We start from the raw sequence: 10567 nt of genomic DNA on the forward strand, positions 1-10567 counted from the left end.
CTAACACTTCAATGATTAGACACTAATAAACATTTACAGGCATCACCACCATCCAGGAAAACATGATATGACCACATGAAATAAGTAAGGTACTAGGGACTAATCCTGGAAAATAGAGATATATGACCTTTCAGATAGCAAATTCAAAATAACTGTTTTTAGGACACTCAAAGAAACTCACAATAACACAGAAAAGAAATTCAGATAAATTTAAGAAAGAGATTGAAATAATTAAAAAGAATCCAGCAGAAATTTTGGAATTGAAAAATGCAATTAGTATACTGAAGAATGCATGAGATTCTTTTAATAGCAGAATTGATCAAGCAGAAGAAAGAATTGATGAGCTTAAATACAAGCTATTTGAAAATATATAGTCAGAGGAGACAATTAAAAGAGAATAAAAATGAATGAGGCATGCCTATAGGATCTAGAAAATAGCCTTAAAAGGGCAAATCTAAGAGTTATTGACCTTAAAGAGGAGGTAGAAAAAGAGAGAAGCATAGATAGTTCATCCAAAGTGACAACAAAGAACTTTCTAAACCTGGGAAAGATATCAATATCCAAGGGCACAAAGGTTATAGAACACTAAGCAGACTTAACCCAAAGATGACTACCTCAAGACATTTAATGGTCAAGTGCCCAAAGATCAAGGATAAAGAAAAGATCCTAAGAGCAGCAAGAGAAAAGAAACAAGTAACATAAAATGGAGTTCCAATCCCTTTGGCAGCAGATTTCTCAGTGGAAACCTTATGGGCCAGGAAAGAGTGGTATGCCATATTTACAGTGCTGAATGAAAACAAAAACTTTTACTCTAGAATAGCATATCTGGTTAAAAAATACTTTCAAACATGAAGGAGAAATAAATACTTTCCCAGAGAAAGAATAGCTGAGGGATTTCATCAATACCAAACCTATCCTGCAAGAAATGGTAAAGAGATTACTTCAGTCAGAAAGAAAAAAATGTTAATGAGCAATAAGTAATCACCTAAAGATACAAAATTCACTGGTAATAGTAAGTACACAAAAAACACAGAATATTAAAACACTGTAACTCTGGTGTACAAACTACTCTTATCCTTAGTAAAAATACTAGGGCCGGGCACATTAGCTCACGCCTGTAATCTCAGCACTTTGGGAGGCCAGCGTGGGTGGATCACAAGGTCAAGAGATCAAGACCATCCTGGCCAACATGGTGAAACCCTGTCTCTACTAAAAACACAAAAATTAGCAGGGCGTGATGGCATGCGCCTGTGTTCCCAGCTACTCCGTAGGCTGAGGCGGAAGAATCGCTTGAACCCAGGAGGCGGAGATTGCAGTGAGCCGAGAGGAACATATTTTTAATTTCCATGTATTTGTATAATTTCCAATATTCATCTTTTTATTAATTTCCAGTTGTAAATCACTGTGGTCAGAGCAGATGCTTAATATTATTTCAATTTTAATGAAATTAAAAGATCAATGAAACAAACAGTTGGTTTTCTTAAAAGTTAAACACAACTGACAAACTTTAAGCCAGATTAAGAAAAAGAGAGAGAAGATAAAAATAAATAAAATAGTAAATGAAAAGGGAGGCATTAAAAGTGATACTCCAGAAATTCTAAGGATCATTAGAGGATACTGTAAACAACCATACATCAACATACTGGAAAATCTGAAAGAAATGGACAAATTTGTAGACACATACCACCATAAAGATTGAACCAGGAAGAAGTTCAAAAAGTTCAAAACATGAACAAACCAATAATAAGCAATGAGATCAAAGCCATAACAAAAGTCTCTCATTTAAGGAAAGGGCAGCCTCTTCAGTAAACAGTGCTGAGAAAACTGGGGGTCCACATGCAGAAAAATTAAATATCCCTTTCACAATGTAAAAAAACCAATTCAAAATGTATCAAAAGATAAATATAAGACATAAAGCTCTGAAATTACTAAAAGAAAACACGAGGAAAATTCTTCCTGACATTAGAAAGAGTAATAACTTTTTGGACATGACTTCAAAAGCATAGGCAACTAAAATAAAAATAGAATGATGCCAAATTAAAAAGCTTTTTCTCAGAAAAAGAAAAAAAAATCAACAGAGTGAAGAGACAATCTACAGAATAGGAGAAAATCTTTACAAATTGTACATGTGACAGAAACACCAACAATTAAAGGGCAACATTTTAAAAAATCCAATGAAAAATGGCAAATCATCTTAATAAAGGTTTTACTAGAATTTTCTGTACGTACTCCTGTCAAATGAAGTAATTTCCTGTACACCACTTCTCTTGCAAACTGATCTTCTATTTCCTTTCATTTGACCTAGAACGGCTACCAGACCTAGAGAAGGATCGGGATGGCTTGTAATTTCTCTCCCAAGACAGCGATCTCTCTCTTCTCCTATCTAGAAAGGGACCTGCTCCGGCTGCGAAAGAAGCTTCTTCTTCTTGGAGATCTGCGACGAGGTGGAGGACTCCACCAACGATAATCATCTCGAGGACGACGGCCCCAAGACGGAGGTGGGCCACGATTTCTACTTCTTTTGTCACCATTCGACAGTTCCACTCTTACACGGCAGCCACATAGTGTTCTTCCATCTAGCTCTCGGACAGCATCAGCTGTATCTCGGGGATCTTCAAATTCAACAAAAGCAAAGCCGGGAGGGTTTTTGGCTACTATGGACACTTTGGAGTGGTCCATAGTAGCCAAAAGCCCGTTCCAATTCGGTCTTGTTGCCATTGTTTCCCAGATTGCCTACATAAACCTTACAGTCCAAGGGACAGGTAAGTATGAATGGCAAACAGATACATTTTTTTTAAATGCCCAACATCACTAATCACTAGGGAAATACAAATCAAACCCACTATGAGATATTACCTTACTCCAGTTACAATGTCTACAATCAAAAAGACAAAAGATAAGAAGTGTTGGCGAAGATGTGAAGAAAAAGAAACCCTTACATACTGTTGTTACAAATATAAATTTGTACAATCATTATGGAAAATATTATAAAAGTTCCTTGAAAAATTAAAGTAGATTCACCATATGCTCTATCAGTGCCACTACTGAGTATACATCCAAATGAAATCAGTAGGTGGAGGAGATATCTGCACTTTCATGTTTAATACAGCATTATTCACAATAACCAGCTATGGAATCAACCTAAGTGTCTATTCATGGATGAAAGGATAAAGAAAATGTAGTATATATACATAGTGAAATACCATTCGGTCATGAAAAATAATGAAATTTTGTCATTTGTGACAACATGGATGAACCTGGAAGACCTTAAGTGAAATAAGCTAAACATAGAAAGACAAATGTCTGTGTTATTCACGTATGGAAACTAAAAAGTTGATCTCAAAGAAGTACAGAATAGAACAATAATTACCAGATAGTTGGGTGGAGCACAGAGAGGGGAAAAGGGGAATAGACTGATAAATTGATAAATTGCTCAATGCATCTTACAATTACATAGGAGGAGTAAGTTCTGGGCATTTTATTGCACAATAAGTTAACTATAATTAACAATGATGGATTGAATATATCAAAATAGCTAGAAGAGAGGATTTTGAAAGTTTTAATACAAAGTAATGATAAATGTTTGAGATGATGGATATCCCAGTTATTCTGATTTGATCATTACACAATGAATACATGTATGAAAATATCACATTATACCCTATAAATATGTATGATTATTATTTCAGGTAAAATTTATAACACTTTCACACACATTAAAAATCATTTTATAAATATAAAAATAAATTTAATTGTGCAATACTGCCTAATAAAATGCACATAAGCAGAGATAAAATGTATCAAGCTGTTAACAGAATTGATCTCTAAAAGTTATATTATGAATAATTCATCTTTTTCTCCTTATATATTTATTTTCCAAATTATTTACTACTTTTAACCATATAGCAAGCATTATTTTTAAGGTGCAATAAATTAAAAAAAATTCATTTTCTAAAGGACATAAGAAAATTATCATTCATATTAAAATGATACCATATCTCCATTTTTAATGCTGGTGAAATTTCAGTAACAGAGATATAGTAATGTACTAGGTCTATAAGGGGAAATGAAGTTAAATTGCTTTGCAGAAAGATTCTACATTTTCTTAGTATAAAAGCTACAAAGAAATTATGTAAAATAAAGAAAAAAACCTTCAAAACATTCATATTCCTAAACCAATATGAAAAGATTACAAAGTTATGTACAAAGATTTCTATTATGCCATTAGCTAATGTGCAAATAAATTAAGAAGAGATGATAAATAAAAGCATGATTGTTATTCCTTGTTAATAAATACTACTTATTGTAAAGCAGTTTTGAATAATAAAAATATACTAAACCCATATTTTAATATACTTATTTGAAACATTTCCGAGCAAAGTTGATGATTTTTTATTTTAATCTTTACTCTAAGTTATTTACATAAAAAATTCTGTCTGTGTCTCTTGGTTTAGTCTGGGACTCATTGGCAATGGAATAGAAGGGACAGTGGTCCTACATTCTCTCCATTCTTAGAGAATCAGACCTATATCAGGCTGCTGCTGGAAGCTCTGTTGGGGTGGAATCTAGCAAAGAATTATGCCCTGGTGCTGGACTCTTTTATTATGAACCAACAGTAACAAAAACATTATTCAGTGAGAAATACTTTTCGCTTGAACACCAATAAATCTAACAGAGAATGGATGTTAGCCCTGTAGGGAAGTATAGGAAATGAGCAGCTACTGACATTTGAAATCCCTTGTTATCCCATGCAAAGTTTTGTTTGGGGATGGCCTCTCTCACTTAGGTGAAGTGGGGAAAAATGTCACAAACTGTAGTCCTTCCTGCTAGTAGCAGGGACAGAAGGAAAATGGAAAAATTAACAAACATGGAAAAACATGGAAATTAATGCACTCTTGAACAACAAATGAGTGAAATAAATGAAAAGAGAGTTTAGAAATTACAAAGTATCTTGAGACCAATGAAAATAAATACACAACATATTGAAACTTCAGGTGTGAAGCAAAATCATAACTAAGGGGGAGTTTACAGTGAGAAAACTTTTATTTATATTTTTAAAAAACAAATAACCTAGATTTACATCTCAAGAAACTAGAAAACAAACAACTTAAGCCCAAAGTTAGCAGAAGGGAGAAAATAAAATTGGAGCATAATAAACAAAATAGAGAACAGAAAAACAATAGAAAATATCAAAGAAGCTAAGATGTTTTCAAATATCAGCAAAATTGACAAACTTTTAGACAGATTAAGAAAAGACAATATATTATTCAGCCTGTATAATGAAGGAAATCCTTTCAGATGCCACAACATGGATGAATCTTGAGGGTATTATGTTAGGTGAAAAACGCTAGTCACGAAAGGGCAAACATTGTATAATTTCACTTATGTAAAGTATCTAAAATAGTTAGATTCATAGAAACAGAAAGTATAATGTTGGTTGCCAGAGGCTTAGGGGAGGAAAGAAGGGGGAGTTATTGTTCAATATACAGAAAGATTCAGTAACACAGGATGAGAATGTTCTAGGTGCATTCTGTATAGCCTTGCACTTACAAAATCAATACTGTAATTTATACTCTAATGTACATTTAAAAATTTGTTGGGAGTGTGGATATGTGTTTTTTAGCAAAATTAATAAGCAAGATATTATTGTTATTTTTGTTGTTACTATTATGGTTTTTGCTCTTGTTAAGGGACAGGTTCTCTTCTAAAAGTTTTAAATACCTTTTTCTCAGTTAATCCTCGCATCAGCACTAAGACAAAAGTAGAGACGAGAAAATTAATTTTAGAAAGACTGTGTACATTTCTCAAAGCTATAATTCTAAGAAGGCTAAAAGCTAGATTTCTAATTCAGTTCATCTGATTCCACAGCCCAAATTTTTTTTTTCTTTTTCTTTGAGATAGGGTCTCACTCTGTTACCCAGAGTGGAGTACAGTGGTGCAATCTTACTCCTAATTTTTAACAGCAGAGTTTTATCATGTTACCTGTAATCTCTAATGTGAACATATAAATGTTTCTTGTCAAATAAAAAGAATATTCACTTTCATACAAAAATCAAACAAATGCAGAAATGTTCTGTGTAAAACACTGAGGAGACTGCTGAAAGAAGGAAAGCCAAAGATTAAAAAGTGGTAATGTAAAAGAATAATGGGATTCCATATCCAAAGAACTACAAGAACTTTTTCAAACTGACAGTTGGTAAATATTCAAAAGTAACCATGCATCATGCCGCCCATCCACTTACAACATAAATACCCAACATAAATAAATAAATTCCTATCATTAATAAATCATAATGAGCCACATGATTCTAGTAAATCTTAACAATAAAATGAATCAAATAAGATTCTCTGATTAATATTTCTATAATTAAATAATGAAATCCCACTCCAAAGTACTCTTATATAATATATTTTTATTGAGAGATTTTTCAAACCCTTAAAGATGTGTTTCTCTACAATCCCTCTGGAAAGCAAGACAGATTTACACATACATATCTATTTTTCTCTATTTCCTTGGCATGAAGAGGGAATAAAATTTCTTCTGACTGCATAATTTTTTTATTTTAGTAACTGCACTTAAAAAGTTCTGTGCAAGTCTGCATATTTCATTGTATTTAAATTCTCTGAACATCAATTTCTTCATCAGCAAAGCAATGTTGATATTTCTCATAGCAGCATGGATTCTTTCAGTTATTTAAAAATACATTTTGAGGAGCAACTATGGGAGAGACATTCTTTTCATATGAAGAAAAGTGAGGTTCCTGTTGCTCGGAATTTATATTTTATTAGGAACAGACAGGCTTTCTTGTTTTTACATTTTTAAATATCACTTTATAATTTGGTGTTTGATGTCAAATGGCAAAAGAGCTATTCATATTATTGAAATATGTTGAAGTGACCAAGAGTGACTGAGTGAATAGGGGACTACTCTAGACCAGGTGGCCCAAGAAGTATTCTATAGGAGATGTAATTTAAACAAAGATCTTAATGACAAGAAGACATCGACCAACCGGTGTTAGGGAGAATTCCATTCCTGGAGGAAGGAAGAACTAATAGGTCTTGAGCAAAAATAAGTAAACAAGAGAATAAAGTCTGAAGCCCAGTTAGTGTAGGGGAAAGTACTGAGAAGCTACTGGGGAAATACAGGCAACATAAAATACATACTTTTCACTTTTTTGGTCAAGGTAAGGAGTTTATATTTTAGAGTAAAAACTATGAAAAGCCATTGGATGACTTTTAGCAGAATTCAAAGTCTAAATTTATTTGCACAAGTCATACTCATTTTTATATTTGCTCTCTGATAGTTGTGTTGCACTTTCTTTCCTGGTGTGTTGGGTGAAGGTTCCTTGAAAACTACATTTTCTAGATGCCCTTTTCTATTGATTTCCAATTAGTTCTGCATAGTGGAAGGCACTGGCAGGGTCGTGCAAGGGGAAAAGCCTGCATAGCTCCTCTCTTCCTCTACACTGAGTAGAATATCCTCCAGAAGTGGCTGCAATCCTTCAGTGTCTCCACTGCCTACAGATCAGCCTCTTCTTCCCTTGTCCCATTGATGCCAAATGTCTTCTGCTCCGCCCCTCTGGTCACTTCACCTTCTCGTATTGGCCCCAAGCTGTAAAGATAATAGTGGCTTCCTGTCTGTATTAATCTCTTGGTTTCCTCATTGATTCCTTTTATCCTTTCCAACTTTCTAATTCCTTTTTAGAGAGTATTGAATATAAATGCTGTCTGTTGATCTACTGTAGATTCTCTTTCCTGAGTGTTTCATTGCTCATGGTTAAGACAAGTAAGCATGAAGATATTCAAAACTTATTTCCTTTAGAGTCTACAGCATACTTTTAGAGTGTTTGCTCTTAATTTGCTATTAACTTGGTGATAGCGGAGTTTACAAATTGTTCGTTTTCTCATTTACTTCCTCAACCAGAATTTAGGTCTCTGGAAGCATAGTTTTACGTATCTATCTCTGTGTTCCTAAAACCTAATTACATGCCATTCAACAATTAGATATTGATAATTGAACTACTTGTCATATTGTGACACCCAAGAATTTCCAATCATTAGACAAGATGTCTGATATAGCCATCTACTTTTGAAACTGTTCCTGATAACCTGAAGCCCTTACCAAGTGTCTGTCTATATCAGACAAAGACACAGAAGTTCTCTTCCTCAACCCCAACATAAAGTCTGATTACTTCTTGCTACTTTGACCGAAGTCCTGAGTCCAGAGACTCAATTGTTGTATGTCATTTAATGTATTAAACTCCTTCATTCCCCATTGTTGGAATTCACACAGCTATTGAATACAAGAATACAAGGGAGTACCAAATATTAATACTTCTCTTAATGAATTAAATGTGTCCCTTCCAAATCCGTGTGTTGAAGCCCTAAATGTCAATGTGATTGTATTAGGAGTTGGAGCCTTTGGAGATAATTAGGTTCAGATCAAGTGATAAAGGTGAAGCCACCAAGATGAGATTAGTACTCTTAAAGGAAGATGGAGAAATTCCAGAGCTTCCTTTTATCCCATATGAGGATCCATTAAGAACTTAGCCATCTGTAAGCCAAGAAGCAGACTCTCACCAAGAACTGAATCTACTGGTATGTTACTACTGAATAATCTAATCTCCAGAACTATGATAAATAAATGACTGTTAATCTGATTAAGTGATCCAAGTATGGTATTTTTGTTATAGCATCCCCAAACTAAGATTCTCTAACATTTAACTTGGCCACAGTGCTATACCTTAAAATTTGGTTAAGTTTAAATTGTTGGAAAGAATATCACAGGGATCAACAGTGCAGATAGATCTGAACTGGGAATGCAAGAAGAAGTAGGCATTTCTATAGTTCATGGAGAGTTTAAGCATCTGTGATCATAGTAACACTAATTTTAACATTTGCCACCAATTGGAAAAAACTCTTTTGTATCTACTACTCTTAAAAAATATGTTACATGCTAAAGATAATGTTAATAGTTATGAGTTTATTAGATATTCAGCCCACAATATTTTATAAACTTTCTAACTTCATGAGAGAATTATTGAAAGTTAAGTATAATGGAAAAAAAATGTTTTACACCAAGTTATAGATGGTTCAGAGAGACTTATGTCAAACATGTTTGAGCTTTCATTTTTTGGATACATTCTATAGTTTATGTGTATCAAACTTGGATATAGTTTATTCATACAGAATTTTAAGCTGTTTATAAATATTTGATATCAGTATTCTATAGATGGTGCTGATGTAAATTTTTAAAAGAAATTTTGATTTATAAAACAAGCTCAAGCACAGACTTTTCCTTCTGAAATAGAGATAATTTCTTCTCGAAGACAAAACTCAATTGAGAGAGAGAGAGAGAGACAGACGTGGAAAGAAAGGGAGATAACATTCGTCAATTTATTATAGTTAATAGTACATTGTATTTAACCAATATGTATTTATAATTATTAATATGCAATATGGTTGATAGAGGCAATGCCATCAAAATAAATCCATGGGCATATTTTGATAGAGGATAGCCTTAGGAAAACATTATTATACTTGTAGGATTAGCTGATACTGAAAAATGAGACCACATTGAACCAATTTCATATTGATTCCTCTCACTTTGTCTGTCTCTGCTTCTGTGTTTCTCTTTCTATTCTTCTAAATCTTCTACAATACTTGCTTCACCTAAAAAGTAAAACTAGATTATTAACTTCCAATTATAGTTCTTCCATTTCTTCAACATAGTTAAGGCATTTTTAAATCACAGAACAAGATACACTCTCTAATTAAACACTAATTGACTTTGACGACTGCAAGTCAGCAAACACAGATACCTCAAACTTGTGACTCATTATATTAAAAAAGACAGTTATCACCACCTCTTAAACAAATTAGTCACAGAGCATTTTCATTTTAATTGTGAAATATCAAGTCAACAGGAAAAGCTTATATTAAAACACTAGCATAGATTTTAAAACTTCTCAAGGAGATGAGCACTCAAAGCCATTAAAGACAAAATACCCTATCAACTTAAATGACAATTATAGCTTGGCACATCCATTAGTACATTAATACTACATAAAGCCATTACATTGTTTCCATATATCTATTAATACTTTGTTTCCACATGTCTATTAATATAATTAGCCATAATATGGAAAACATTCAATATGTTGAAACTTGCAAAAAGGAAATTTAAGAAGGGTGTTTTTCAGAATGAGTGTGGTATTTTCTCCATCTCTTCTTGTCCATTGGAAATAACAAGACATTGGCCTGGGACTACCATCCCAGAGATGCATGTAATTATTGTTTGCATAATCAATGAAATATTCTGAAAGTTGAGCTAATAAATATATTGCCCAAAATTAGGGTTGTAGTTTTAAGATTAATGTTTGAATTGGGTTTCCCTGCCATCTTAATTATTTATTTTCATTGTAACTTGAAACTTCTTGAACTTTCATTTCTTATAAAATAAAACAGATAATACATCTGTCTTACTGAGTAATTATTACATTTATAAATGCCAGTTTAGAGTTAACTAATTGCCTAGAACGTTGAAAGCTCTTTCTACCTCAACTGT

General features: G+C 33.1%; 1 pseudogene; it reads right to left on the reverse strand.

Moving 5' to 3' along the window:
* Positions 1 to 2282: 2282 nt before the first annotated feature.
* On the reverse strand, positions 2283 to 2755 carry LOC100396268 (serine/arginine-rich splicing factor 3 pseudogene; annotated as a pseudogene).
* Positions 2756 to 10567: the final 7812 nt, after the last annotated feature.

The sequence above is a fragment of the Callithrix jacchus genome, chromosome 20 (assembly GCF_049354715.1).
Source record: "Callithrix jacchus isolate 240 chromosome 20, calJac240_pri, whole genome shotgun sequence".
Lineage (NCBI taxonomy): Eukaryota > Metazoa > Chordata > Mammalia > Primates > Cebidae > Callithrix > Callithrix jacchus.